This window comes from Rattus norvegicus, chromosome 2 (genome assembly GCF_021556685.1).
Source record: "Rattus norvegicus strain SHRSP/BbbUtx chromosome 2, alternate assembly SHRSP_T2T, whole genome shotgun sequence".
NCBI lineage: Eukaryota > Metazoa > Chordata > Mammalia > Rodentia > Muridae > Rattus > Rattus norvegicus.
Genome location: NC_141535.1, coordinates 3,718,126 through 3,723,576, shown reverse-complemented (window position 1 = coordinate 3,723,576; position 5,451 = coordinate 3,718,126). Strand labels below are relative to the sequence as shown.

Below are 5,451 nucleotides of genomic sequence, written 5' to 3'. Positions count from 1 at the left end.
AGACAATATCCCCTGTAAACTTAGCTTGACTTAAAACTCATGAACAATATAATGTAGCAGTTTGATCGAGTTCTTCCACACAGCGTCATGCTCTGAGAACTAAGACTCAGACTCAAGATATATTTACAAATACCTTGAGGCTCTTCTCTAACTAGATCACAATTTAGAATAACTGACTTATTTTAACATACATTCTGTAATATACCCACTTAACCATGTTCAGGTACTATGTGTCTCTCTCCTCACGTCTTCCAAGGTGTATCTCCTGCCGCATTCTATCTCAGAATTATGATTTCTCCCAGATTTCCCACGTCTTATTTACCACCTAAATAATAAGCCATCAGATTTATTATTAACAAGTACCATAGTCATATCGATATTAGATATTCTCTCAATAATCCCCCTTTGAAGTACAATAAATGTCTCTTTTTCAAATATAAATTGAATAAAATTATAAAAATTATAATAGTTATAAGGTGTGATATATATTTACAATGTCAAGTCCATAGTATGTGGTAATTTAAAAAAATATCCTATTATCTATCCTATCCTGGTGAGTTCAGAGTTCTGGATCTAAATCACATTTTATCCTAACTTGCATTAACAACCTAACACCATCTTTTTAGGTCTAATAATTCTTCTTAAATATAACAACTTAAGCTTTTATTGAGACTATGATTATCTTGTATTCAACCCCAAAAGACAACTAAGAAGAAATATTTCCTGATTAAGTAGGAAGTGCAGACAAACACTTTCAAAGTTTTAAAAATGGCAGACAGTTGGCTGTCAAGACCACTTCAAAGTATTCTAAGACATTGGAGCACTGTCTTCAGCTCTCTTGTTCAAAGTATCTGACAAACCTTATGTGAAGCCGGAATTACCAAGGATTTGCTTACCCTCTATTGGCAAAGCTTGGCAATCAAGTTCCATGCATTTATTTTAATTTTGATTTCTTTTCTTTTCTGGGTGGCATTCTGTCTGCCGATTAAGTTAGGGCACTTTCTTGGCCCAGAGGCTAGCTTGCCACAAATAAAGACAGCTCTAAATGGAGTTTCTTTGGAGCTCATTATCATCTTCTTCTAAGTTTAATGAGGTACAGCTGGGATCTGATATGTTTTGAAAGACCCTTAGACCGAGGAGACTCTCGCTCCAATCCTGAGGACACCCACCACCCCACAAACATGCGGGACTCAGTCTTGATGGAAAAACAAGAGGTTTACATTGGGATACCAATGCACTGGGGCTTGACACGGTCCTCATGCAGGAGGAATGGGAAGAGCCCAGACCAGCAGAAATATACAGCTTATATAATCATTTAAGGTTACACAGTTTAATTAGCTCAGCTAAGTTCATTATGAGAAAATTTTAAGATGGCAGCATTGAATCAGCACTCTGCTCATATTTTGACCTTATATTCTGGTTTGCTTACATTTTTATGTCAATCTTACTTTTTTAACATTATTCTTATTTTTGTATGCCTAGGAAAGTGTTGGTATATGTATATTGATCTTATATACAAGACAGAATATAGTTTGTGGTGTTAGCGCTTCCCTTCCACCATAGAAGAACTAGGAATCAATAAAACTGCCAGGTTTGGTGGCAAACATCTTACCTCTATGGTATACTGTTCTCAAAGACAATTTCAATTAACTATTCGGCCTTCCTGATTTCTCACCAGAAACTAGATAAAGTCTGAATCACTAAATTCTTATACAAACACCACCAAATGAAGAAGAATGAAACATAAATAATGAAAAAATAGTGACAGTGGCAAACTGCTAATTGTTGATGTGTGTTCTTTTGCTATGTATGGTGTTAAATACTACCACAAAATCTGTTTGTTCCCAGGGATGTGGAGATCCTCACATGCACCAACTGATGGTAATAAAACGTTCCTCCTTAGTTTAAAACTATTGTATGAATAAAGATGCCTACAGTCTGTAGCTGAGCTGAAGAGAGGCAGGCAGAGCTGCAGTTCCTGGGCTTGAAGTCTGATGCAGAGACCATGAGGAGGAGATCAGAGAGAAGAAGAAAGAAGGAGATGCCATGAAGTAGATGGTTCATGAGAACATGGGCATGAGGGTTGGCCATTTGGAGTAAGAGTAGCCTACCTGAATCATGGAAAGTTATATCTCAGAGTTATTGATAGGGTAGTAGACATAATAGAGAGCTGATATCTACCCAGCTTTAATGCTACTAAGTCTTACAATAAATATGAAGGTTTTGTGTCTCTTATTTGGGAACTAAATGATCTAAGGTGGTGTAGAAACCCCCACATAATATTTAAACTACAAGAAATAAGCGGGGTTGGGGATTTACCACTGGGTAGAGCACTTGCCTAGGAAGCTCAAGGCCCTGGGTTTGGTCCCCAGCTCTGAATAAAAGAACCAAAAAAAAAAAAAAAAAAAGGAAAAAAAAAGAAATAAGCAAATGTCTGCTAAAAACAATTACATAACATCCATTTCGATAATATCATCTCACCCTACTATGCAGTGTGATACACAGATATAGTGAAATTTCCCAGTGACACTGCAGCCAGGATCAACAGTTTTGAAACAAAAAAGAATCTATTTCTCCTGCTGAGTTTTTCATTCACACTGCAGTGTAATATAATCCACTTTGACTAGTTGTAAACTTTGCTCTGCTAAAGCCAGAATTTTGGTAGTAAGAATTATTTTCAGAAATTCAATGTTTGATTTAAAAGTCAGAAAATAGTTTCCATAGACAAGGACTTTTATGTACAAAATGAATGTAACAGAATTTTTCCAGCCCTCTGAGACAACTAGTGTATAGTGAGCCCAGAATTGCTCAGTTGATTTAAAATGATTTTCATACTTGAAAGAGCTAAATAATTTGTTACTTTCATTGTCTTTTGAGCTAATGATTTTCTTAGCAGAATTTTTTATTTCTAAAGAACTTGAGGAATGAAAAACTCATTCCAAATTTTCAGTGGAACATGCACACACACACACACACACACACACACACACACACACACACACATCTGTGTATTCATGATTGCCTTTTCAGAATACTTATCAAATATGTTTATAAGGTTGTAGATAATTGGATCAGCATCTATGAGTACTTACTGCTATTGCAGAGAACTGCAGTTGGTTCAGAGCACATATATCAGGCTGATTACAACTGCCTGTTTCAGGTAAAAAGGATGTTATGCCTCTTCTTGGGTTCCAGGATATGTGTGATGAACTCATACTGGCACAGAGACACTGACACAAACACATGCATGCAAACCTTAACAAAAAATCTCATTAAAAAATGTATTCATAGTGCAGTAGAGTTTGCTCAGTGCTTCTGCCAAGCCTGCGGACCTGATAGTGCCCATGGTTTATCCCCATGAACAACATGGAGGAATAGTAGAACTGAGTACAAGTTGTCCTCTGACCTCCAACAAACATGGTTTGGTTCAAGTGTATCCACACACATACAAATAAACAAATATAAGTATTACTTATATTTTAATTTATATAAGCTAAAGTTTGTAGAATATTTTAACACAAATGTCATTTTTTTAATGAGTACTATCTCTAGAAAATTCAAGTTCATGAACAGCTATAAGCATGCCAATCCCTACTATGTCTAAGTGGTTGTGAAGAAATCTGTAACTCGTGGTAACTATCTTAAGCTTGATAGTGTACTATTCATATCTTATATTCTATATAAGGGGTAGTAGATTATTTGGTAAAGTGAATATCTGTCTAGACTGAGAACTTGAGTTTGATGCTACAAGAAAACATGTTAAAAACTTATGGATAGCGGACTCTCCCCCATCCCCCACAATTAGGTTTTTTTGAGCTGTCCTAGAGATCTCACTTGCTTCCAGGTCAGCTGTCTCACAAATGACTATAACTACATTCCCAGGGAAATTGGATATTCTCTTCTAGTCTCAGATAGCACCATCTCACATATATATTAATTAAATTATGAAAGTACAAAATTGCTCTCTCCTCCAGCCAAGCAAGATGCCCAAAGGAAAGAAGGCCAAGGGGAAGAAGATGGCCCCAGCCCTCACCGTGGTCAAGAAACAGGAGGCCAAAAACTTGGTCAATCCTTTGTTTGAGAAAAGGCCTAAGAACTTTGGCATTGGACAGGACATCCAGCCCGAAAGAGATCTCACATGCTTCGTCAGTGGCCCTGCTACCTCAGGCTACAGCAAGAGGCATCCTCTATCAGCAACTCAAAATATCTCCTGCCATCAACCAGTTCACCCAGGCCCTGGACAGGCAAAACAGTGACTCAGCTGCTTAAGCTTGCCCACAAGTACAGGCCAGAGACAAAGCAGGAGAAGAAGCAAAGGGGGCTGGCCCACGCTGAGAAGAAAGCTGCTGGTAAAGGGGACATCTCAACTAAGAGACCACTTGTCCTAGGAGCAGGGGTCAATACAGTCACCACCTTGGTGGAGAACAAGAAGGCTCAGCTGGTGGTGATTGCCATGATGTAGACCCCATTGAGCTGGTGGTTTTCTTGCTGGCCCTATTTTGAAAGATGGGGGTGTCCTACTGCATCATCAAAGGAAAAGCCAGTCTGGAGCACCTTGTCCACAGGAAGACATGCACCACTGTTGTCTTCACACAGGTTAACTCGGAAGACAAGGGTGCTCTGGCTAAGCTGGTGGAAGCTATTAGGACCAATTATAATGACAGATATGACAAGATCCGCCGCCACTGGGGAGGCAAGGTCCTGGGTCCTAAGTCTGTGACTCGCATTGCCAAATTGGAAAAGGCAAAGGCTAAGGAACTCGACACTAAACTGGGTTAAATGTACACTTAAGTTTTCTGTACTTAAATATAATTACAAAATTTTTAAAAAGTAAAAAATTAAATACAGATGTGGTGATACATTCTTGCATGCTCAGAGGGGAAGAAATCTGTGATCTATGTCTCAGTGGTCACTCAAGCATATTTGGTTAGTTCTATGTGGAAGATGAGACACTGCCTCAAGAATTTTTTGTTAGATGATTTGACTTACATATATCTTCGGTCTTGGTTTAAATTAGTATATCAATGTGGTAGAATTCAGTTATCCAAATGGATGCCCTTCCCATTGCTGCCATCTGTAGCTATGGTACAGGTGACATTTGTTCTTCACTAAAGTGCCATCTGTGCAAAACTGAGAATCAGTAGAGAAACTAGTGCATTAGAGAAAATATTTCTAAATATATCATGAACAGGAAAAGATCCATTTTTCCAAATCATTAATTCTCATGAATAAAGAGAATGTTAGCATGGCTGATTTATGGAGAAATCTTTCCACAACTGAACAGAAGTGTATGTGTGCCTAAAATTTTCTTTCCACAGAGATGTGTGATGAATTTGCTGTTCTGCTTCACCAGAAACTGAGGAATTCTATTTTTTTTAAGACTGGCATCAAGGTTTATTTTTATTTTTTTAAAGATTTATTTGTTTATTTTATAAGTACTCTGCTGCTGTC

General features: G+C 37.8%; 1 pseudogene; it reads left to right on the top strand.

Moving 5' to 3' along the window:
• Positions 1–4,138: 4,138 nt before the first annotated feature.
• On the top strand, positions 4,139–4,462 carry LOC147995923 (large ribosomal subunit protein eL8 pseudogene; annotated as a pseudogene).
• Positions 4,463–5,451: the final 989 nt, after the last annotated feature.